Source organism: Cornus florida, unplaced genomic scaffold (assembly GCF_030987335.1).
Source record: "Cornus florida cultivar Cherokee Brave unplaced genomic scaffold, ASM3098733v1 CherokeeBrave_3.0.0_Hap2_Chr11, whole genome shotgun sequence".
NCBI lineage: Eukaryota > Viridiplantae > Streptophyta > Magnoliopsida > Cornales > Cornaceae > Cornus > Cornus florida.
In genome coordinates, this window is record NW_026775581.1 from 117,081,528 (window position 1) to 117,109,223 (window position 27,696).

At 33.7% G+C, this 27,696-nt stretch overlaps 1 long non-coding RNA gene across 1 annotated transcript; it reads left to right on the plus strand.

Moving 5' to 3' along the window:
• Positions 1-2,978: 2,978 nt before the first annotated feature.
• On the plus strand, positions 2,979-7,553 carry LOC132285542 (uncharacterized). Its single transcript, XR_009472570.1, has 2 exons — positions 2,979-3,282; positions 7,262-7,553. It is a non-coding gene; the product is annotated as an uncharacterized LOC132285542 (long non-coding RNA).
• Positions 7,554-27,696: the final 20,143 nt, after the last annotated feature.

Consider the following 27,696-nt stretch of genomic DNA (forward strand, 5'->3'; position numbering starts at 1 on the left):
TAAAACCTAAAAATCATATTCCAATCCTTTAAATAGTTAAAATAAATCTAAGCATTTAAATCCTCCAACCCGTCCATAAATTGACACAGTTTACGGCAAATTAAATATCAATTTAATCCATACCAAGCATAGTTAATTTCAGATAATTCACTATACTTATAACTCTATTGAAATATGATTAAACAGTATAAAATCATATACAAAAGAATCTCCAAGTTCTAGTAAATAAATTAATTAACAAAACAATGTGCAACATGTAGGTTTTTCCTTAAATTCATATTGCTCCATTCTTTAACCCATATATGAATTAATGCTTCCGCATATTTTTACAGGTCCATTGCAATTTCTTACATTATTTAATGCAATTTAAACGGATTAAAAACACCCTGTACAGCCCAAACAAAACTTTAAAATCGCTAATACGCGTTTCTGGGCGAGAGCAGGCTCTCACAAGTTGAGAGCCTGCTCCAAAACAGTGGGAGCTTGCTCTAAGGAGTTGAGAGCTGGCTCCACACTCTTGGGAGCCAGCTCTATCATTGAGGGAGCTGTCTCTCTCTCCCTATGAGCCATTTCACCTATTCTGATCATCTTCTTCGCCTTCGGCGATATCCAAACCCTCTGTACTGCTTATATTTATGTTATTATAGTTCAATCTCAGTCCCAGATTAATCATAAAATATTATTATACAACAACGAACATGAATTAAACACAAGCTTTTAAACCAACGGCAGCAAGATTTAATTTCAACTTCGATCAACCCCAAACCAGTTTGATTCAACGAGATCAAATACAGTTTAAACATGCATAAATATATGTTTTAACACTTATTTAAACCCTGGAGTCCACCTAGGCATGCACAGAACACAGGTTTAAAGGAAAGAGTTAGAATAGAGACTTGCCTGTGAGACTTTGAATAAAAATCTCAACGCCGTCTTCCTAGATTTTCCCAGCGAGTTCCAATTACCGTCAAGCCTCCTATTACTCCAGTTCTAACTCAACAGTCAACCTCTACCTTCCTCCTTGGTCCGACCTTTAATCAACGACTGAAACCCCCAACTCTTTCTCTTTATTTTCCTCTCAAAACTCTCTGTATCACATCGCCTCCATTGTTACATGATTAGGGTTCTAAAACCCTTGGTAGACTCATACAAGTAGATATATAGGCCAATAAGTTAAACTAAATTTTAATTATATTAAAAGACAGAAAACTAAAGAGAAATAAAACTAGTCGGCAAAAACTTAATTACCTAAACAGAATATAAAACCCTAATTAAACATTTAACGAAAACAAACAATTAAATTTCCATGGTAGTTACACCTTCTATCATTCATAAGGTTCTGAAGGCACAACTCATAGATCAGCAGTTCATTGACAAAGTTGCAGAAATAGCTTTTGGGGAGGTTCCATTTTACTATATTGGGACTGATGAAAGTTTGAGATACAAAGGGCATTTAGTGATAGCTTCTGCTGATAATTTGAGGAAGGTTGTGATGACTGAGACTCATCACTCTGAGTTTTCTGTTCATCCAGGAGGTGACAAAATGTATCAGGACATGAAGCGGCAGTTTTGGTGGGCAAGTATAAAGAAAGACATTGTTATTTTTATCTCTTAGTGTAGTACTTGTCAGATGGTCAAGATTGATCATCAGAGGCCACCAGGAACTCTACAGCCACTACCTATACCGGAGTGGAAATAGGAGAACATTTCGATGGATTTTGTGGAGGGATTGCCTAATTCATTTGAGGATCATAATTCCATTTGGGTCATCGTTTATAGGTTGACTAAATCAGCTCATTTCTTGCCTATTCGCACTGATTTCACTTCAGAACAGTTGGCGAGACTTTACATTATAGAAATTATGAAGTTACATGGCATTCCGTTATCTATTATATCGAACAGGGATTCGAGCTTTATTTTAGGATTTTGGAAGAGTTTTCAGCAGGCTTTGGGTACAGAGTTGCATCTTAGTACTACTTATCATCTTCAGACAGATGGTCAGACCAAGAGGGTTAATCAGATCATGGAAGATATGCTTCGTTCTTGTGTTCTTGATTTCAAGGGCTATTAGGAGGATTATTTGCCACTTGTGGAGTTTACGTATAATAATAGCTTCCAGAAGACTACTAGTATGGCACCGTTTGAGGCATTGTATTGCCGACCATGTCGATCTCCTATTTGTTGGATGGAGGTTGGTAAAAGTAGATTCTTGGATCCTGAGTTCATAAAGGATACCTCTGAAAATATCGTTTTTATTCGGGATCATATGCGTATTGCTCAGAGTATGCAGAAGAGTTATGCAGATCATCATACTCATACTTTGGAGTTTCAGGTTGAGGATCAAGTTCTACTCAAGGTATAATACCCCTAAATTTTTCAAGATTTTATTTATTTATTTTAATTCATTTCATTTATCTACATAGCTATTTGAAGTGTTAATTATTTGTTTTTGGCCTTAATTTGTTTGTCTTTTAAGTGTTAATTTTTATTGTTAATTTTATTTAATTTTATTGATCTACTTGACTAATTGAATTGTTTATGAAATTCATTTTGGAGTGTATTTATTTGACATTTAAAAGTTAATTATTTAGTGGAAACTCTTTAGTTAATTGTAAGTTTTTTTTATTGGCATTATTTTATTTATTTTTAGTTAGTTGTATGGATGGATGGATACATATATGTAAATATATATATAAATATATGGATATATATACGCATATATATATATAAAAAGGTTTACACTACACAGTAATGATTATTGTATCTTTATTATTATTATTTAATTTTGTTTTTGTATTATTAAAGTTTTATATTTCAAGCTTTTGGTGGCAGATTGGTATGTTTATAAAGTATTATATTTATATTTAAAGCCTTTAAATGACACGTGGTTTAGTTGTTATAGGTTTTGGAGTCTGCTAGTTGTGGTATTAGAAGTAGGTTACTAGGTTTATTATATTATATATTTATTTATATATCTAAGTAAAGTGTTATACAACTAGGTATTGGAAAGTCACGAAACAGGAAGAACAGAGAGAGGGCGGCGCGAGAAAGAGGAAGAGAGAAAGGGGGAGAGTGGTGAGGCCGGACCAAGAGGCTTAGGAGGAGGCTGTTATGGGTGATACTCAGAGCAACAAAGGTAGACCACGGCCACCCAAAAGCCGCCGGCGTCAAGGGGAAATCGGAGAAGAAAAGAGTTTTGATCTGAAATTCTTAAAAGGAAAGTCATTGTTTTTCTTATCCTCGTTGATTTCGTGATCAATACATCTGTTGAACGGCTTTAGGGTATTAATCACATATTAAATTTAACTTTTATTTGTGGGTAATAGATCGTAACAGAGAAATAATTAAAATTTTATTTATATATTTGTTCATGATTTTAGTTGTTATTTTTTTTTAATTTAAATGCAATTATCGATGTTTCAATGGTGTAAAATCATGAACCGTGCTTAGTATGGGCTATTGGGATGCTATGGAGCTTAGATACAGACTTTAGGAACTAATTTGATTGAAGAAGCCAATTGGTTTGATTTGGGTTTGGGTTTAATGCCGAGTCTTCTGATCCCATTAAATCCATTTCCTATTTCTTAGAGGAAAGGTGTCTTTTGCGTGACCTTCTGTTGGAAAAACTGACACCCATTTGGGGAAAAAAGTTTGGGGATTTTTGGTTACCTTTGCTGTAATAACTTGATTGATTAGTTCCATAGGCTTGTTGGGACTGAAAGTCACTCCCATGATTAAACATGATTTTCTTACGTGGGCAGATCATCTATTTTGGACATAGTATATCATTATAATGATTTTACTAAGTTGTGAACTATGTATTTAATATTCATTTTATTTATTTTTTTTATTTTCTAGAATGTTACAACATTGTTGGTGGAGGTTATTATGTGAAATAAATCATGCATGCATTGTAGTTATAATTTCTCTTGCACTGCAAGTTACTTATATATCGCAACAAAAAGCTTAAATAGTTTAATATTGATAGCAGATAAATATATAATAATTATCATAGGGGTCTAGTAGCTAAGGCTTTACTTGTGTTGTGTGATACCCCTCAGATCCGAGACATGGGTTGATCAGGTCAAAGCCCAAACCCGAGGAAAATATCAGACAATTAAATACTTTAATGAACACAGAATACAAAATAAAATAAGATTAAATATTAAAAGCTGACAGAAACTAAAATAATCCCTTTAAAGATAAATACTTAAATCCCAACAATCCAAAACCTCCCATAGATTTAAACAACTCGGGAATCCATCTCTAGTGGATCCCTAATAATTGATCCAAACTGAAATAAAACAACTGAAATAACATCCTGATATAAGCTATGGAGAGAAACCCTACGTCGTCAGTAGAGTGAGTAGAAACCTCTCCTTAGCACGAACACATCTAAGTATGGAACTGTCGTGTACCTGAAAAATAAAAGTGGGTCAAGCCCATGCTCAAGTTCTATACTACTACAATTCAAACAGAGGCCCGATACGCATGTACACCTTAAACAATTCAACAATAGCTAATAGTCCGTAAATATATATTTAGTCACACTAAAGGACTCTCACTAGATTACAGGCCGGTCTTAACCTGAATAGAGGTAACATGCTAAAAACGCACACTAGGTGGGCATGTGTACCTAAGCTTAAACAGGGTACATCTCCAACCATCGTATCCAGCTATGCATCCCAATGCATATACGCTTCCTAACCATCGATCCTGAGACTCAAACTCATATCGTGGTACCATAACAATATATTTAAAATCCATCATGTATCCTAGTAGTGCCGCTCAACTAGTTGTTGCCATGACACTACAATTTAATAGGACTTAACCTTTGGTTAATCCATTCATAAATCCAGAGTAGGTAGGTTTTGGTATTTTGAATCCAAACCGTCCCAAGTATGTTACCGTCCCATACCGGTGCATACTCCAACCATTCAGCAGTTGATAATACAGACAACTAAAATAATTATCAACTAAATCTATACATCCAATAATTGATACCAACAGTAGTAATGTAAGCATCGATAAGTAGAGTAAAAGTATACACATAAACATGCTCAGTACATACAGTTCCATAAAATCCGATATACTATTACGTATAAATCTTAATAGCTTACAACAACCAGCAGTTGATAGTACAAATATTAAAGTAAATATCAACTAAGTTCATAACTCCAACAATTGATACTAACCGTAATCAGGAAAACATTAAAAATAGAATTACAGATATGCTTCACTTATAGTGTTCCCAGAATTCAGTAGTGCTAAGTTTGTTTAAAACCTAAATCACTCGATACCAACTCATCCAAAACAAATATAATTCAAGTACATGATCATGATATGAAGTGAAACATGTTTTAATTATATTATCCGTCTCAGAAAATTGCTAACAGAATCTTTAAACTCTAAATAGTGTATTAATTGATTTAAACCATCTACTGTCCGAGCTACCCAAGTAATTAGTTTATTAACACCTCTTGGGACCTTAATTATGTCTCTAAGCATCACCCATACATCCCACATGCATCGCAAAACCCAACTAAAACCACATAAAACCAACCACGGTAACCAAAACTGACTGGAAACGAAAAAAAAATGAAAAATGCATAAAGGAGCCAGCTCCCTAAAGTTTGGAGCTGCCTCCTTTAGCATTGGAGCCGGCTCCAAACCAAAAGGAGCCGCCTCCAACTTTAAAGGAGCCGACTCCCTCCTAGGGAGAGCCGGCTCTCTCCCTCTCTGCCTCGTCTTCTCCGATTCCGACGTCTTCTGCACCTTCTATATCCTTCTACTATGGTTTCCAGAGGTTGAAACTGAACCTCTATATATTCCCAGTCTATGTTTAAGCCCTTATTACATCACCAACATGAATTTAAACAAAAATTTATGCAAGTAAAGTTCATGTTTTAACAGGTTTCCAAGCATACAACACATACCGATATGTTTCAGTTTTAGCATGAACAGAAAACGTTTTTTTTTAATTAATTCAATTTAATCCTAGAACTGTTTAAGAATGCAAAGAATATGAAGCCTAAGGGAGAGAGTAAGGATACTTGCCTTACACCGACATTCGTCTCAATTTTCCGGCTAATCCTCTGTTTGTTCTCTGTTCTTTCCCAACCATCTCCAAACTTCTCTCAGCCTTACTATGTCGTAGTGTATCTCTAAAACCCTAGGCAGACATCCTAGGTGAGTATTTATAGGCCACACTAATCGTAGGCTCTCTTAAACCCTAACTGGATTTACTCGGCCAATACAGAAACCTAGGTTAATACCAATGTCGGCTAGAAACTATGTAACCTATATATGCAACCAATCCTACAGTCACGATAAAACTAATTAAATTTAATTAAAACATAACATTAAAGCAATAATTAAAACAATGAAGTACCACAAAATAATTAAATAACAATTAAATAATTAGTTAAATCAAAAAGTAAAACAGTAACACAATTAAATAAATTAACGACAACTAAATCAATAAGTAAAACAAGTAAATAAAGTAAAAGCAATTAAATAAACACATATATATATATAAACAATTAAAAAGTGAAATTTAACCGATAAAGGAAATACTAGGACTATCCTTTTTAAATTAGGGGTATTACCTGTTGCAAGTTACTCGTATGATAGTTGTAAAAGCTTATGTTGTTATTTAGACTGCTATAGATGATGGTATGGTAATGCATGTGAATGTATATGTATATAAAGTATACATACTTGTTTAGAAGTGTATGATAGGAGGACCATTGTTAGGATATGGTCTTAGAAACACAATTGTTACGATATGGTTCGTTGATACCTGTGTGAGCTGGCAAATAAGCACAGCCTCATACGGTTTGTCATACTATTGTCAGGATATAGTTATGACTTTAGATTGTGCCATTGTCAGGATATGGCTAAAATTACTTGCATATGTATATTTTGAAAGTGTACCATGATACGAGTTTGAGATCTTGGGATCGATGGTTAGGGTTGGCGTATAGTGCCAGATGAGATGAGTAACTGGTTATAGGGATGTGTGTGCCCTGGTAGAAGAAGTACTCGTGACCACCTTGTGTGCGTTTGCATGAGACCTACTATCCGGTTGAGGCTGTCTTATAATCCAGTGAAAGTCTATAGTATGTATACTTATGTATATTGACCTACGTAATTATTGCATGAGTCGACTAGGATATATCGTTTATCAGGTCTCTATTTGGGATGTAGTAGAAAGGGCTTGTTCATGAGTTTTGACCCACCTTTATTTTTATCTTTCCAGGTCCTCTACAATTCCAGACGTAGAGTCAGCTCGTGCAGAGCAGAGGCCAGACTTCATCACTCTTCCGGTGTCATAGACGTAGGACCTCCACTATGTTTTTGTTATTTATTATTTTTGAGTTAGACGTTTATTTATTTCGTCTTAAGTTTGGGTTTTTTATTAGGGGTCCACATTGTATAGATTCACAAGTTGTACTCTAGAGGTTTTATTCTTATAATGAGAATTTATTGGAGATTATTGTATTAGAGGATTTATTATTTAATTATTAATTTAGATTTCCCTTTCAATGTTATTTATTTATTTATTTGTTTTTTTCTCTTGTATTCTGTGCTTGTTTATTATTAATTGGCTGATATTCCCTGATTTTGTGCGCGGACTTGATCAACCCGTGTTCTGAAATTAGGGGGTATCACACAAGGTGTCTCCTATAAAAGGAGTAATGCGCTTTGGGAAGAAAGGGAAGTCACCATGGTTTGTCGGTCCATTCATGATTATGGATCGAGTTGGCATTGTAGCTTATCGGTTGGCACTTTCGGATCATTTGGATAGTGTGCACAATGTGTTCCATGTTTCCATGTTGCAGAAATTTCTGCGAGATGAGGATCGGTATCAGCATATCGATGTTGGAGAGATTGAGTTGCAACCGGATGCAACATATTTGGAGCCACTGTGTCGTATTGTCGACCGTCGGGATCAAATTCTTCACAATAAGATTATACCTTTGGTGCGTGTCCAGTGGAATCACCATAATGAGGCTGAGTCTACTTGGAAACGGGAGGATGTCATTCGCTCGCAGTTTTCTAAAATACTAGAAGAAGGTAAGCGAATTCCGAGGACGGAATTCTTTTTGTTAGGGGGGAAGAATGTAATACCCCTAATTTTAAAATGATAGTCTTGGTATTTAATTAATTGATTTAATTGCATTTTTAATTATTTAATTAATTTTCTTGGCTATTTATTTAGTTTTTTAATTGTTTATTTGAATTAATTGATTATGTGTTTATTTAAAATAATTGGCTAATTAAATTGTATGATTGATGATGTGTTTTGGGTTGCTTAAATGTTAGGTGCGTACTTATAATTTATTTATTAAGATTTAAATGGGTATTTTTATTTGGTTTTATTTTGTTTTAAATGATTTTGGATAATAGGAATGGACCATCCAATTGAGTTACATGGACTACTTTGATAGGCCACTAAATGGGTATAGGGATTATCCATGGGAAGTTATGCATATATATATGGGTATATATGTATATATAAGGAGGTGATATTTTATTATAATTTTTATCAATATATACATAGTTATATATATATATATATATATATATATATATATATATATATATATATCACGTATTAATCTCTGTAAAATATATTTATTATATGCATCGTATATTTTATTTTATTTTATTTTCCCTTGAGATAGCTGACTTAATAATTGATTGGGATTAGGGTTACTTTATAATATATATATATATATATATATATATATATATATATATAAAGTTGTATCTGCCAAGGGTTATAGAACCCTATTCACGTAATAGTGGAGGTAGAGAAGGAATAGAGAGTTGGTGAGAGAACAGAGAGAGGAGGAAAGGAAGAATTGGTCAAGAACCAAGGCTGAACCAAGGAAAGGAAGAAGGGGTGTTATTCGTGAGTTGAACCAAGGGCAACAGAGGAGTTGAAAACAATCAAGGGTTGCCGAAAAAATCTAGAAAAACGACTTTGAGATTTTAATTCGAAATCTCAAAGGCAAGTTCTCTTTCTATCTATATCCATTTGATCTGTGTTCTGTGCATGCCTAGGACAACTTCATGATCATTAATCAGTAAAATTAATCATGTATGCATGCTTAAAAGATAAATTATAGTAGATTATGTATATATGTATATGTTTGATTAACTTTGAATTTCTTGCATGATTCTTGATTATAATTTGTTTAAATTATGCGTGGAGGCTTTAAATAATGTTTAGGGTTAATTAAGACGTAAAACAGTACCATTAGGAACCTTAACAGAGGAGAACATAATCGGAGAAGACAAATAACGAGGCTTCACGTCGACTTCTACAGGCTAGATGTCAACCGGTTTAAGGAAACCAGTTGACATTTGGAATTTTACATCAACCGGTTTGTGTAAACCAGTTAAACACATGGGAGAAAACCGTCGACCGGTTTGGGCTCAGAGCAGGGATTTTGGGTTTATGCCTAGGACATGTTTGGATCTGTTTTAGTGGTGTAAAATTGGGATAAATTGCCCTAAACAGAGACTGGAATATATAATGTTCAATAGACTGCTAAGTTTGGAATTTAATTAACGTAAGGGGTTAATTTATGGAGGAGTATTTGTAGTAAACTATTTTAATCAACTAATTGGATTTTAAATGGTTTAATCATGTTATGTAGGATTGTACAATCTATTTGAGATGCATGTAAATTTCTTAAATTGTAAATTTTAATGCATGCTATTTAGAGTTGTTATTGCTTAATTATAAAGTAATTAACTTAAGGATTAATTAATGGATGGATATATGATATTAAACTGTTTTAAGTCAAATACTTGAGTTAAATAGTTTAGTTATGCTTTGGAGGTTTAATCAGTCTATTTGAGGTGCATGTTAATTTCATATTCTGTAATTAAATGCATACTACTTAGAACTGTTTTATTGTTTAGATAAATACAATAATTGAATATATGATATTACTCGTGATATTCTGGACTATTTGATGTATCGTTTTATATTTGTACGTCATGAATTGAATTGTATGATTTAATGCACCAGTATGGGACGATGGCATTTTAATGAAGGATTAACCAAAGACGTTAAGTCCTACCTATCTGTTTATAAGGGAATGGATTAACCAAAGACGTTAAGTTCTACTTATATTTATGTCAGGTCAACAAACAGTTGAATAACATTACCTTGGTTTTGGATGGATTTATATATATATATGATTATGGTACCACGATATGAGCTTGAGTCTCAGGATCGATGGTTAGGGAGCGTATATGTGATACCCCTCGATTCTAAAGCAACGGGTGATCAAGTCTGAGCACAGATCCGAGGGATACCAGATAATTAATATGTAATTAAACACGGAATACAAAAATGAATTAATAAATTAAATAATAAGAGTTGAAAAGAGTTCTAAATATTAAAATCCTCCAAACGATAAAGATTAATATAATCCAACCTTTCCAAAACTTCCAAGAGCATAATTCAGGAATCCATCTAGTAGACCTCTAAATAAAATCTCAATTGAAAATAAATAACTAAAGATAAAATCCAAAACTAGAACATGGAATGAAATCATACGTCGCCGGTAGAGTAAATGACCGTCTCTGCTCAGCCCGAACAAGCCCTAAGACTGGAACCATCCGATACCTGAAAAATAAAAATGGGTCAGGCCTACGAACAAGTTCTATTCTAATTACAATCCAAACAGAGACTCGATACACAAATACATTCTAGATATCTCAACAATAGTTATCTAGTCCATACATATATATATCCACACTAAGGGACATTCATTGGACTACAAAGCGGGTCTCAACCTGAATAAAAGGCAATATGAAAAACGCACAAGAGGTGGACATGAATACCTAGACCTAACAAGGTACACCTCAACCTATCATAGCCAGCTACGCATACACTGCATACGCGCTCTAACCATTAACTCCGAGACTCAAACTTATATCGCGGTACCATAAATATATATATAAATCCTTCCTAATACAGAAATATAAAACAACATCCAGTATGTCGTTCAACTGTTTTTATCGACAAGACATAAATCCATGTAGGATTTAACTGTTTTAGTTAATCCATTCCGTATGTATGAATAGGTAGGAATTAGCATTTTGATCTAATCCATCCCTAATATGCCATCGTCCCATACCGGTGCATATAATGCATATTATCCATAAATGATGCAACATATAAAACAGTACATCAAATAAAAAATAAACATCCAATATGTCGTTCAACTGTTCTAGTTTACAAGACATGAATCCATGTAGGATTTAACTATTTTAGTTAATCCATTCCATATGTATGAATAGGTAAGAATTAGCATTTTGATTTAATCCATCCCTAATGTCGCGCCCGGTTTTTTTCTCCACCTTTTCAATATAAGGGTTATATTAAACACTTAATGGGTTAGAAAAAAGGGGTTTAATGCGATGGAGTGACTATGGTCAAATTATTATTTATTTTGGAGTCGCCACCTAACATAGGTTTTATTGGTGTGTTAGGTCACCCTATGATGTCTAAGGACTAAAAAATGATATTTAAGTATTATTTATTTGACATCCATTTTAGTTTATGAAAACCAGATTAATGGGTCCGGGGGTTTGATTGTGCATGGGGAAGGTGTTAGGCACCCCATGATACCCGTGGAACACGGTTACCTTATTTTTTTATTGCATTCCTGAGAAGAAATATATGTTTAGTTTTTAAAAAGATATTTTATTTAATAATGCTTTAAAGGCTCTAATCTTATCTATAGGAAAATAAGATGTTTAAGATATGTATATTTAAACATACGAGTTTTATAAGAGAATATATATTTTAGATATTGATGTGACAGAACCTAGGAGTGACCTAGGTTGCCTACATACCCCATTTTATAAAAGGTGAGGATCAGGTCAAATGTAGTTCAACGAGTTATTAAAAAAATATTTTCTCTTAGAAACATTTCTCCTAAAATAATTATTAAATACTCGTTGAACTACATTTGACCTGATCCTCACCTTTTATGAAATGGGGTATGTAGGCAACCTAGGTCACTCCTAGGTTCGGTCACATCAATAACTAAAATCTCTCTTATAAAACTCGTATGTTTAGATATACATATCTCAAACATCTTATTTTCCTATAGATAAGATTAGAGTCTTTAAAGCATTATTAAATAAAATATCTTTTTAAAAACTAAACATATATTTCTTCTCGGGAATGCAATAAAAAAATAAGGTAACCGTGTTCTACGGGTGTCATGGGGTGCCTAACACCTTTCCCATGCACAATCAAACTCCCGGACCTATTAATCTGGTTTTCGTAGACTAAAATGGATGTCAAATAAATAATACTCAAATATCATTTTTTAGTCCTTAGACATCATAGGATGACCTAACACACCAATAAAACCTATGTTAAGTGGCGACTCCAAAATAAATAATAATTTGACCATAGTCACTCCATCGCATTAAACCCTTTTTTTCTGACCCATTAAGTGTTTAATATAACCCTTATATCGAAAGGGTGGAGAAAAAGGGCGCGACAACTGGCGACTCTGCTGGGGACCTCTCACATATGCTTAAGTGGGTTTAAGCCGAAAAAAAACATTTTTATATTGCATTCCTTTTATTGCATCATATTGCATTTTATTTAATGATAATATGATAATATTCATTTTTACCCATTTACCATAATGTTTTATTCATTAAATCTCAAAAATATTATTTTTATTCATATTATTGAATTATTATTAGTTCTGAATATTATTGAATTATTTATATGCTTTAAATAATTATTATATTGTTATAAAAGCATGTTTGCCTCTCTTTTAACGGCACACACTATTTTGCATCACATAACCCTATTTAACCTTGTAAGTTAGATAGAGGGGGTATGTATGCTGGCCGCCCATTAGACACTGGCGTATGCCGGAGCCAGTGGTAGCGCAGTGGAACCTCCCTCGCTCGAATCACCAACCCAAGATGACCCACTTTCACTTCCTCGGGGAGAAAGGAAGTGACCAGAGGTTTGAAGATTTGGGGACTGAGCCTTATTAGGTTGCATTAGCCAACCATGAACCTCTTGTTACATATAGTATAAATGCTGCATTTAGGACACTAAAAAAGAGGGATATCTTGTTATTTAACTAACCTCTTATTTTATCTTTATTTTTCATGCATATTTAAATTCCCACCAAAATAAACCATAGTAGAGACTACCATATTTAGTCTCAGTTAAGAAAACCTACCCAGTCAAGTCTAACGGTTATTCACAACCCTAAGACATTATTCTATGCATTCATATATTGTAGGTAAGGATGGGTGTTCAACAATTAAGAAGATTTCAAGAAAAGAATATGTCTGAAAAACCATAGTTGTATAGGACAGAGTATTCCACTTTCAAGGTTGTAATCTAAGCCCCTAACTGGGGCAGTTTGTATGAGTTTTATTTCTTATAATATCAACAAAATTCAAAAGCTTCAATCCAAGGAGAAGGCCCATCCCTCCAACTCCTACATTTCATACTTAAAGTCCCTTCATAAAGGAAAACTACCATTAAGACATGCATTACATAAGGTAAATAATTTTCATTAATATTAATTCATTTTCTTTTTTCTTCTTAAAGTGGTTAATAAGCTAACAATATTGCTCCAAAGAAGCATTTATATTTTATCTTACAGGTGCAAGTATTCAATCCAACAAGACAAACACTGATCATGGGATCCATCAAGAAGCATTCAATAAACTATCAAAGGATCTTGCTAAATTGGCTAATATTGTCAAGGCAATTGTCAATACACACAAATCATCCCTCCTATGATAGTTAAAAGACAAGCGTCTCTTGATCCTACTGGTAAAAGGAAAGCTCACATAGTTCAAGAAGACGTGTCTACTCCTAAGCAAGAAAATATCAGCCTTAAGATGCATAGTCTCTCAAGGAAACGGTCAAGTCCATTAAGGGCATTGGTTACCTAAACCTTCGGTTCATCTCTAATTCAGACATCGTTCGATGGCATCCATATCATCAACAAAACAAGAAATATCGGATGCCACGATTGGAATGCTGTGATCCTTGGGACGTCATTGCCATCACTCTCGACGAACATGAATCTTGATATAAAGTTTGATTTCGAGCTAATGGGTCTTCACCAAGGAAGACTCAATTGACACACCTTAAGAAATCATGGACATGAATAGTCACCCAGCCCCCCTCCCAAAACCGTAAAGGAGACATACAACGTTAGTAGATAAATCACAGAATTGATCCTAACAGAGATCAACATCAGTCACACATACCTACCAAGCAGTAACAGAAGGAAATAATCAACTTTCCTACCATCTTATTTGAAGTCAAGACATACATGAAGAATTCAAGAAAAACCTTATCACACTCAAGCCACAAACTCTTATGATCAAGATTATAAATAATCAGAGTATTTCTCTCAAGTTTCAGAATCTCAAGACCAAGACTATCCTCAATGATCAAAGTATTTTTCTCAAGGCATAGACTCTCATGATCAATATTATCATCAATAATAAAACTAGTTTTCTCAAGCCGCAGACTCTCAAGATCAAGGCTATCGTTAATGATTAAAGCATTTTTCTCAAGTGGTAGACTCTCAAAATTGAGGTCATATTCAGCAATCAATGTATTTTTCTCAAGCCGCAGACTCTCGGGATCAAGGCAATCACAGAACTACGTATGACCTGATTCTTGACATAATCAAGATACGTAGGCAGCTTTGGTCGTTCCCTGAGCTTGGTCACTGCAAAAAAATCTCCATTGAAGGTCAAGATATGTACTACTATGTCAAGCTAAGGGTCACTCCCTATGTTTGGAAGCAACAATCAAGTAAATTTTGCTCATACAAAGACAGTGAGATACTAATAAGCAAGAACTTCAATGCCTAGGTGATTATACCCAAAAGGACTAGAGGCCATCATTTCTGCTATCCTATACACTATTATCTATTGCTAGTCCCTCGTGCTATAATAAATTTTTATTTTATAACGCCCATCGATGATCACACCCCACACTGGGGCAATTTCTAAGGTAATATCACAAATTCAGCCAATCTTATGTTAGTCTAGTTGGAATTTTTTATAATTAACCAATCTGAATTAAAATGAAGAAAGGCCATCATTTCTATCATCCATAGTTCATCATAATTTCCTTTGAAAAGCCCATAGAGCTTTGTTACATTCTTTCCTTATAACCTACCAAGGATCATTACAAGTATGTTATTCTTTCCCAAGAAAGTGAAAACAGGAAAAATACAAGGTGCCCAAAAGAAGGATCAAGCAAGCAAAGGTGCCCAAAATAAAAATCAAACAAATATGCCCAAAAAGGCAAATCAAGCACCTGGGTCTAGAAGAAAAGTCAAGCTAAACTCCGAAGAACGGTCAAAGACCAAGATGAAGGACACAAAAGCAAAAGCACAAGTTGATGAAAAATGATCCTTGGTCAGTTTACCCCCAATTCACATTATTCTTGGGCCTTTATACATTCTTTTCATCACCCTAAACCTATAGCCATAATACAACCTACATAAAGTCCTCTCTGATTAAGGATGATTGCTTAGTTATAAAAAAAAAAAAAAATCATTTAGACTAACATGAGAAACATGCCCTAAGCTGGGGCAGTTCATTTTTTGTAGTGATCACGGTTTGTGAATCTCATATGGAAATAATATCTTTGAGCCTTAATATCTTTCCTTGGTTACCATATACCTAGCCTATGTTACAGTCCTAATTAAAGTCCTCTTCGATTGGCAAAGATCACCAAAAAAAAACTCAGCTTGGTGCAGGGGCGGAGCCGGGATTGCAAAGTACGGAGGGCTAAAAATAATTAACCCATGATTGATTAGTGTGTCATCCATGCTCTAAATACATAATTATCATGTATCAGTTATTCAATAAAACCCAATAATCTACAACCTTCTAACACATTTACACTTCCAAACTCTAACGTATTTTCACAGTCAAGAATTCATTAAAGTTTGCTTCATACAAGTATTAAAACAAACAATTACAAGAATGCAAGATATATATGTTTCTTATTAATAAATTTACATTAGAAAGTAAGACATATGTGCCCCGCCCCTGACTAGTTATTAATCCATTATATAGTAAATTACCCAATTTAACAAGAAATTATCAAGTCATCAACAAAGCCCTTTTTTATTTTTTATTTTTTATTTTATATTTTTACAAACATAGAATTCAATATTTCAATGGATTAACAATAATAATCTATGATATCCATCCACTTATGCCTTAGTGCCTTAAATAATAAGAGTTTAGGTCTTCTTTCATAGACTGACAATGTGTTTAATTTACTGGGCTGGGCCTATTATATTTTATTATGGTTTATTTTGTGATTGGGCATGTCTATGGCTTGTGGGCTTGTTTATATTTAAGGCTTGACCTTTGTAAATTTTATAACTCTTTTTATTTATAGAAATATTATAGATTGGGCTGGGCTGATAGAAGGAGGAAGAGTAATAAATAGGCTTATAGGAATAATAATACTAATTTTTTTTTTTCAATTGAACCTGCGCTATAGCCCAGGTTAGCCCATTACGAGTTCCTCCCCTGGCTTGGTGGGAGACCAATTACAAATCCTAAAAGCCTCCAACTCTCTCTAAGTATAGAAGAGGCGGATTATCCACTGACTGTATACACATTCATTCACCATAGAGGGACCGGGTTTTTCCAAGCATATTGGTTATCCACCCATCCACTATACACACCAATACACACAGACCAAGTTTTGCCAATTACAGCCACAAACACATACACTACACTCACAGTGAAACCGAGTCGAAACTCGAGCAATTAATCTGCAGCATTCAAAGAGGAGTTGAAACTCCAATCGTCAATCCACAATATAGGCACCAATTGCTGATCCACAGAGACACTGAATCAAATCTCGGGCCGGCAACCTTCCAATGTCCAAAGAGAATCCGAAGTTCTGCCCAAAGGTCGCTAAAATAGAAATAAAATTATGGTGCTTCCAAGAGGTATTTTTCTTAAACTTCTCTTCATACAGATCCACTTGTAACATCTATTTATAGACCCTTCAAAATTGTAGTTCTTGTTAGATTTCTTTTATGTAAATCTTTTATTCTATTGTTTATGTGTTCATATACAATAAATATCTCACTCCTTTATTTGTTTCTGAATATCATGAATATTAAGTATTTGTTTTCTTGATTTCATGAATGAGGTGCATATTGTGTATATTGCCTTGAAATCGTATTTTCCTAAACAATGTTTTCCCTTGAGATCAATTATATAGTTTGTGGTATCAGCACCGTACCAAAGGTTAATAATATGAATAATAAAAAAAACAGTAACAAAAAAAAATTTGTTTATTTCGTTTCTACAATTTGGTGTGCAGACCCTTCTTTTATTTATTAGAATCATGCATGCATACTGATATCTTGCAATTTAAATTACACCAATATATGTTGAGAGTATTGATATGGCACAAGTTATGATATGGATCAATTATATTATTATTTTGATTCCATAGTTTGGTGCACAGCCGCCATAAAAAATCTATCAAAAACGATAAAACTTCGATTCCTTTGAAATTGGAAAAACTCACATATCTTTCGAAATTGATGTCGGATTAGTTCAAATCTCTACCTTAAATATCAAATATCCTATCATACAAATCTAGTCTTTAAGAACTCTTAAGTTCTCACTGTTCAAGTTGGATTTCTGGATTTATTAGACAAACATTAGCTACTGTTTAATGAATCCTAGCAAACCTACTAACGACACTAACTAGTATGTTTGCTTCCTCTATGAAATTATAAATAATTAATTTGAAACTAGTATATTTCAATAATTTTAAATATATATTTGGTAAAATAAAAGCTATGCTTTTCTACACTCTTTGTTTCCTAAAACAAAGCTTTCAAAAATACCAACCAGAATCTATCAGAATAAAAAATAAAAATAAAATAAAAGAAAGACATCAAAAATCATATTTTCTAAAACAATCATATCTTTCCTTAGAAGTAATACTTTCTAAAAAAAAATTATATTTTTATAATAACAACTTTCTTTAGAAATCGTATCTTCTAAAACAATAATTTCTAAAATTGTATTTCTAACTTAGCAATCATATTTTCTAAAAATATATTTCCTAAATCTACATGTTCTAAAACTATATATTGAAATCATATTTTTTGATACTATTTCCAAATATTAGCTTCCTAAAGCTCACAAATTTCTTTTAAATTATTATTTTCTAAAATCTTATTCTTTGTTAAAAATATACTCTTTTTAATATTACCTTCTTAAAGCATACAAATTTTCTTTTACACACTTAAATTACAAGAATATAAGTTTCCTTACTTAAAAAAAAAAAAAAACTATATATGTATATATCTATTTGCAATCATATCTTTTAAAATATCTCCTAAAAATCATATTTTCGGGAATCATAAATTCTAAAATAAAAATCATATTTTTTTTTATTTCAATATTCGCTTCCTAAAGTAAACAAGTTTCCTTAAAAGTAAAATACAAGTTAGAAATAAATTTTATAAAAAAATAAATAAATAATTTCCCTTAGAAACATATCTAGTAAGATAATTATTTAATGTCGGTTGAACTACATTTGACCTGATCCTCACCTTTTATGAAATGAGGTATGTAAGCAACCTGGGTCACTCCTAGGTTCGGTCACGTCAATATCTAAAATATATAAAACTCATATGTTTAAATATATATTTCTCAAACTATGAAAACATCTTATTTTCCTGTAGATAAGATTAAAGCCTTTAAAGCATTATTAAATAAAATATCTTTTTAAAACTACACATATATTTCTTCTTAGGGATGCAATATAAAAAGTAAGGTAACCGTGTTCCACGGGTGCCATGGGGTGCCTGACACCTTCCCCATGCACAACCAAACCCCCGAGCTCATTAATCTGGTTTTCATAGACTAAGTGGATGTCAAATACATTAGGGCCCAAATTAGACCTTTCATGTGTCCATCTATTTTTCCAAAGTCCTTAGACACCATAGGTGACCTAGCACACCATAATCCCATGCTAGGTGGCGACTCCGATTATTAATAAATTGGCCCTACTCTAAAAATAAATAATAATTTGACCATAGTCACTCCGTCGCATTAAGCCTATTTTCTGACCCATTAAGTGTTTAATATAACGCTATAGAGGGTGGGGAAAAACCCGGGCGCGACACCTAATATGCCACCGTCCCATACCGGTGCATATAATGCATATGATCCTTGTAATTGACAGAATTTAATATAATAATTCAGCAATTAAAGTCCAGCATATAAATCCATATAATTGACAGAACATAGTTTAATAGTTCAACAATTAGTAACCCAAAACAATAATCCATGTAATTGCATAACAGAGTTTATTATTTCAGCATTTAGAATCCAGAGTACGCATAGATCAAGTCTGATAAATAAATGACCATACTATACATCCAAAACAAGATTTGTAATCATGCTATAGTCCGTTACATTGCTAAATTAAAATTAAGCAATTAAATCATTCTCATCTGTTAACAGCATGCAAAGTTGTCCACTTTCTACTATTCATTCCATTAGCATAACGGTGTAAATTATGCAATATGAGGTTTTAGAATTCCATGAAATTACATTTAGAACCCTCAGTACACTTCCCAAAACAATCCGGAATACCAAACTCGTCCAAACAGTGCCCAAAAAAGTCCAAATTGCATGTATATAAGAGAACCTGCTCACAAAACTTGAGAGCAGGCTTTGTCCAAGCATGGAGTTGGCTCCATGCACCTTAGAGCCGGCTCTAGAGGGGTAGAAGTCGGCTCTCTAACCCCTAGAGCCAGCTCCGCACTTAAGGGAGCCGGCTCCGCACTTGAGGGAGCCGGCTCCCTCTTCCATGGAGCCGGCTCTTTCCCTTTCTGAGAGCCCTGAATTGTTTTCCTTCGCGTACTTTATCTCCGGCCGCTTCAACCCTTTTATTCCTCATTAATATTAAACTTAAGAGTCTAAATTACATCCATCATCCTAGTCATTTATTTAAAACAATTTGCATTAAAAAGAATAATAAAAACAATTACCGATTCAACATGCTTTAAGATCAAACAATGAAATTCAAGTTCGACGATTACTATTCCAGATCAAATTAAACCCATACAGATGATTAATTTAACCTATACTAAGCAAACAAGATCTATTTAATATCTGATTAAAATCCTAGAGATCATCTAGGCATGCACAGAACACAGGTTAAGGGGAGAGAGACAGAATAAAACTTGCCTATGAGATTTTGAATCAAAACCTCATCACCGTCTTCCTAATTTTTTGACAACGTCCGTTCACTATCAACCTCCTACTGCTCAACCTTCCCTCCTCCTAGGTCCATCCTTTAATCCACAGCCAAACCCTAACAAAAATCCCTCTGTTTTTTTCACAATACTCTCTCTGTTTCTCTCTACATCTCTATACGTGAATAGGGTTCTACAACCCTTTTGCAGACTTATAACAGTATTTTTATAGGCAAATATAAAACCTAGATCCACTTATAATTAGGGACGGAAAACCCTAATTAAATCCTAGTCGGCCACAACGTGATTTCACAAAAGAATAAAACCCTAATCTATACACTACGTTAAATGCATGTAAATAAAACAAATAAATTAAATAAACAATTAAATAAAAAAATTTACCAAGTAATCAAATAATGTAATTAAATACACAATTAAACAATTAAATCAAATAAAGAACAAAACAATTAAACAATTAAGCAAATAATCAAACAAAAATGCAATAAAACAATAATTAAAATGCCGAGACTATCATTTTAAAATTAAGGGTATTGCAGTATATGCATTGGGATGCATAGCTGGCTATGATGGTTGGAGGTGTACGTTGTTAGGTTTAGGTACTCATGCCCACCTCAGGTGCGTTTTACATGTTGCCTACTAGTCAGGTTGAGACCAGCCTGTAATTCAGTGAGAGTCCCTTAGTGTGGATATATATATATGTACGGACTATATAGTTATTGTTAAGTTGTCTGGGATGAATCTGCGTATCGGGTCTCTGTTTGGATTGTAATTAGAATAGAACTTGTTTGTGGGCCTGACCCACTATTATTTTTCAGGTAGCGGACGCTTCCAGTCTTAGAGCTTATTCGTGCTGAGCAGAGACGGTCACTCATTCTTTTAACGACGTAGGATTTCTCTTCATGGTTTAGTTTTAGGTTTAGGTTTTATTTCAGTTGTTTACTTTTCCGTTTGGGATTTTAATAAGGGTTCACTAGATGGATTCCCGAGTTGTTAAATTTTGGAGGTTGTGAGATTATTGAATTTTAATTATTTAATTTTAAGGATTTATATTTTAGATTTCTTTCAGCCTTTATTTATTTCTTATTATTCTTTTGTATTCTCTGTTTATTTTATATACTTAATTGTTTGGTATCCATCGGATCTGTGCTTAGACTTGATCACCCGTGACTCTAGAATCGAGGGGTATCACAATTTGGCTTTCCCAATTAGCTCATACACTGGATTGAACAATGTATCACAACCCTCTCTTATTCTATTTCAATGAATGGTGAACTCTTTGGGTTTTTTAAGAGTAGAAGAGGCAGAAGACAAGGGGATCCAATTTCACCATTGTTGTTTGTCTTGGTAATGGAAGTCCTTTCTCTAGCCATTACAAAGTCCATCTCTCAGAATCCCTTATTTAAATACCACTGGAGGTGCAGTAAATTGGGCATTACTCATCTTGCATTTACAGATGACATTATTCTTTTCTGCTATGGTAATTTTACTTCAGTTAAGGTGCTTTTTTCAGCCTTGAACAAATTTTTACACATTTTTGGACTGTCAATTAATTACTCAAAGAGTCAAGTGTTCTTTGCTGGGGTGGATACACAGACTAGGGCAAGCATTTTATCTCTCATACAGTTTGAGGTTGGAAGCCTGCCAACTACTTACCTTGGTTTATCCCTATCCTCTTCAGCTATCAATGCAACTAATTGTCAAACTTTGGTGAATAGAATCATAAAGAGAATTACAATGTGGACTTTAAGATTTTTATCTTATGCTGGTATAGCAATGCTAATTAGATCCATACTCTACTCCATTTAAGCCAACTGAACACAAGCTTTCATACTGCCACAAAAAGTGATTGATCAAATCAACCAAATAATTAGAAGCTTCTACTGGTCTGGAATTGAATTGAGGAAGGGAGGGGCAAAGGTTGTTTGGACAGCTATTTATATGCCTAAAATTAATGGTGGATTGGGTTTTCCTTGCCTAGAGTTAATAAACAGGGTTTCAAGCCTCAAACACATTTGGAAGTTGTGTGCTAGGAAGGACTCCTTATGGGTTGTTTGGATTCACAGATACCTCATAAAGAATAGAAGTTTTTGGACTGTCAAACCTTCGGCTTTAAGCTCTTGGTTCTGGAGAAAGCTATTAAAGTTTAGGGGTATGGCAAGGGGTTTAATTAGGCACAGGGTTGGCATAGGTCTGAATACAAGTCTTTGGATTGATTACTAGCTCCCTAATGGACCTATCTCATCTCAACTGAATCTCACTGAAGTGGAAATTCTTCAACTGGACTGCCAAGTCAAAGTTGATAGCCTAATTTCTAATTTTCAGTGGATGATCCCTCCATCTTTTCAGTAAAATCCATTTTTCCAGTCTCAATCATTCATTTCTCAGCTCAATAGCACAGTCATATCACCAGCAGCAGACCTAATCCAATGGTTACCAAGTTCTCAGCAAGACTACTCTCACAAACTCACCATGGAATACTTTACTCCACCATCTTTCTTATTTGCATGGCACCACATTATTTGGTTTAAGCATCATATCCCAAAGCATGGTCATATAGTTTGGATGGCCATTAAGAATAGACTCTACACACTAGACTCAAAACCCATGAGAAATAAACATAGAACAAATGCATGCTTTTTATGTTTGGCTGATTGGGAGTCATTGGACCATCTTTTCTTTAAATGTAGATATAGCAGTGCCATTTGGAACTTCATTCAAAATGTTGCAGGTTTTTATAAATTGCCAAGTTGCTGGACTGAACTGATTGGTTGGTGCTCAAAGTTCTGGAAACATGGTGACTTTACCATTCACAAGTTACTACTGTCAGCTGTAATTTATTTCATTTGGTAGGAAAAGAACTCAAGGGCATTTAGGAATAAGTCATCCCCTCCTTACATCCTCATCAGAGCAATAAGAAATTATGTTAAGACAGGACTTGCCTCAATCAAGTTAAGAAGGAATGAAGACTTAAGGAGAATTGGCACAATGGAAGATCTTCAACAGTTATTTCAGCAAGGTTGTGTTGTTTCCCTAAGACAGAATGTTCATTTACTTTGAGGGTGTGCCTTAATCAAGCTATGAAGGAGTGAAGACTTTAAAGAATTGGCACAATAGAGGATTTCCATCAGCTACTTCAGTAAGGTTGTGTTGTTTCTCTTTGGCAGCCTGTTCATTTGCTCTATTACAGTCCAGCTACCAACTGAATGTGGATGCTTTGCATATCATCCTTTAATAGTCTATGGGTGTTGTCAGTGGCTCTACCGATTTCTAGCTTTGAGTTCAAGTCCTTAAGGTTACCAAGTTGATTTTGTCTGATTGTTTTCGCAGTTGGCTTTTGGCTTCTTCCTTTTTGATTTTGATATTGTAATAGCTTGTGTTGCTTTGTGGTCTTTGTTGTACAGTATTTTTTTTTTTTTTTTATAAAGCTTACCCACTAAAAAAAAAAAAAAAAAAAAAACAATCCATCTTAGCCAGACATAATATTATCCGATTTTGGCTCACTCAGACCAGAGATTTTCCTAGGGTCGCCATCCTGGTACTACTCCTCCAAGTTAAGCACGCTAAAATAGATGGATGAGTTATATTATCTAATATTTAAACGAAATTCTAATACAAAACTCCTCAAAAAAATATAATTTTTAAATATATATATTTTTTATTCCATAGTAAAATATTAAATATTAAAAGATTATTTTTAATATTCAACTATTAAATATCACCTTCAAGTAATCACACACAAACTAATATTTTTATTTCTTAGCGTTTATTGAAACATTACTTACACAACATGTCACATTTTTCTTCCACAAAAACAAAAACAAAAGAAAAAAGAAAAAGAAAACATGTCACAATAAAATCATATTTGTTTTTCATTCTTGAGGGCCATTTTGGTCAATTAATAGGAGGTTATAAAGGTAATTTAATGATTCACATAGGTCTATTCAAAATTCAAATGGCAAGTGTGTACTTTTATCATGGTTGGAGTGTTTGTTCATTTTACCAAACTTAAAGGTGTCATTGTCTAAAAAGTGATTAAGTTGTAGATGACTCTTTAATCCAAACATGTCAATACAATTTACCCAAAAGAAATAAATAAATAAATAGGGTTAACCAAGGACACTTCTTCAACATGATGACACTTGCTAGGGTGCCCATTTGCTCTCCTATGCTTGTGGATCAAATTGTTAGGTTACAGATTTATATTTATAAGGTAGAGATCCGCTGGAATCAGTTCGGTCAATAGATTAGGGATTGAAAAACTGATTCGATTCATGGATAAAGTACAAGTATATAAAAATTCTAATATAAAAAATGTGTCAGAAATTAAGAATGTACAAACAATCGATTAAATTGGTAAATTGAACCAGATCATAGGTTTGGTTGGATTTTTCACTGTTGGGTTTGTTATTGGTTCCAAAAACATAAAAATATTACGGCATGAAATCCTACAAAATCAAATTGAATTTTATAAATGGTGTATATATTGATATATTTTGTATTTTATAAATATTAGAATAATGCAATTAGTCTTTTAACCGTTCTAGTAAATTCCCGCTAAATAATTAGACAAGATACGTCCGCAGTGGTGCAATTAATTGACATGGTAAAAGGACCTTGACTATTGAGTCGTCTACCCTAGACCCCAAGTGTATTTTAGTCAAGCCCGAATGCATATCAAGTAGGCTGAGTCAAGTTTCAAGGCTTTTGGAAAAATTGACTATTTCTTTAACTCGGATTAGTTGCATACATATGTTTTCTCCTGATGTCTCCAATGTGGACTGGGAAATAACTTTTCAGTTTCCTGTATGTTAAATTTGTTGAAGGTCATAGTTTTAATCCAATGAGAATTCGAAATATTTGTTCTAAAAGCAAATATTGGATATTTTGCACCTTTGCATGTAGAAGAAAGGGAGAGAGAAGCGAAACAAAAACAAATCAGTCTTGGCGTTCATGACTTCACCAACCCTCGACTTTTTGAGTTTGGATAAGTACAATTAAATTTATTGGCACTGTTTATCACCTTGCTGTTTTATTATTCCTTCTCTCTCTTGGTATAAATGTACTGGTGCTGTAGATATATACTTTGATTGATTATAATAGTATCTATTCAGTAGACTATCTGGTATATATGTAGCAGAGAGGTGGTGGTAACATCCGTGGTACATGTGGTTAAGCTACAGCAGACTTGAGATCAGGATCCTCTCCATTCATTGCTGATTTTTACTGGTGCATCTAGGGGATAACAATCAATCTTTACTTTAATATGACACTATGGTGTCCACTAGATGGACCAGTGAAAATCAGTGACAGTAGAGAGACAATCCTGGTCTGCAGACTTGACCCTTTCACGAGTCTTTTACTATGGGTTTTCGGAATCAATTTTTGGAAAATGACTTGAAAACAAAACCTTATGTTTTATCTTGTTATTGGCCTTGAGATCATATTGTAGTTCGTATTTTCGAGTATTTTGGTGTTCGAGGTGGCAAGTTTGAAGAAATATCTTATATTCTTTTCCCATGGATTGTAAAACCGGTTAACTTGAGTTAATCCAAATAAAGGAAATCGGTTGATCATTTTGGGAGTTCAAAGATTAAACATTCTAATTAGTTTAGGTAACCCTTGTTTTCCTTTTGTTCGCTTTTAACGATGTAACCTAAAAGAGGATTCTAAAAATGCCAGTAGAAATCATTCAGTGGGATCTGCAGGCTTTATAGATCTCAGTTGAAAACACCATTTGAATCAATTGGTGAGCAAAGTTGGAGAGGATAAAGAAAAAGAGTTGATCCAACATCCCCATTTTTAATTTCCAAATACGCATCTTATATATGGGAACTACATGCCCCGTGTTCACTTTTACTGGTTGTCTCAATTGTCTCTATGTTTCCCAGTTTTTAGTAAATTTTTTCTTGTACAGGATGAGTCCCAGGATTTTATAAAGAGGCAGCAATTGCGTGAACTAGCTCTGCTGAATTCAAATTTCAGAGAAGATAGTCCAGGTTCAAGTAGCAGTGCATCACCTTTTAACACTTAGTGGAATGAAACGTCCAAAAACCGGCCGCTGAAACCTAATTGCCGTCCAGTTCTTGTTTGAGATCGTTATGCATGAGTAGTGTGAAATATATTGCTATTAAAGGGCATGAGGTGGTGAGCAAAGGAATTGAGATTTCTAGGTTATCTGTATTATATTTTACATTCCATTGAAGATTTGAGATATTAGTCAATTTTGGATTTGATTGAGCATTTGTATTTTTTTTTTCCCCCCAGTGGCAGAAATTGTGAACCATAAAGAATTTTTGACTGGTACTTGTACCCTTTTCAAAGGGATTCAAAGTTGTGATACATACTATTGAAAGTTCATCATCAAAACACAAATAAAATTAATTAACCCTCTAGGTTGATGATGAGATGATATTGCAGGCCATGGCCAAATCAAAGAATGAGAGACAGATGATTGTGAATTGCCAATCTGCAGAGAAAAGTGGCACAGTGAAGACCATGGATGGCCTTAATTCTGTTGAATTGAATATTGATTGGGAACGTTATCAATATAATTAAAGCCCTCAAAGGTCTTCAATGTGTCACTTTTTGTCAAATCTTCATCATCGCTTAAATCTGGGACACTTCTTCAATCTCTTGATATGGTGAATTGCCAATCAAAGAAGAAACATATATAATAAGTGTCATCCAACTATATATATATATATATATGAGCTAGTTTGTTAAAAAAGTACTGTCGAAATTAAAAAAATAAAAATAAAAATCCATCAAACTTAGGGCCCGTTTGGCATTCACTTTATTTTAGGCATTTTGTTTTTGGCTAAAACAAAAACAGTGTTTTTACTGTAGGAGTGTTTTGGAAAAAAAATGGGAAGCACATTTCAGAACGATATTTTGCTGTGGAAATGTCGGAAACAGAAATATGCACAATTATACTTTTTGGCCATGACTAGTTGTTAAAACAAGAAAAAACATATTTTTGGTGTTTTAGTTTTGGGCTATTGTTTACGAAGTGTTTTAGTACTGTGTAAAATAAAATAAGGCCAGACCAAACATGTTTTTGTTGCCAAAATTGACACTATAACAGTTCCAAAACAATAAATAGCAGAAACAAAACGCATGGCAAACGTGGCTTTAGGTGGTACTTTGTTGGTTTAAGATCCCATCCACTTTCAATTTTTAACACAAAACTAGCATAATATTTTTGACATTAAACTCCCATTAACTATTTAATTGTTGCAAAGTGATATTATAATGATAAAAATGCTCCTTAATATAAATTATTTTTAAAATGGTGCTCGTCAATATAAGATTAAAATTAATACAAATAACTCGTTGTGTTGTTAACAATTATTTTTGAAAAAAATTAGTA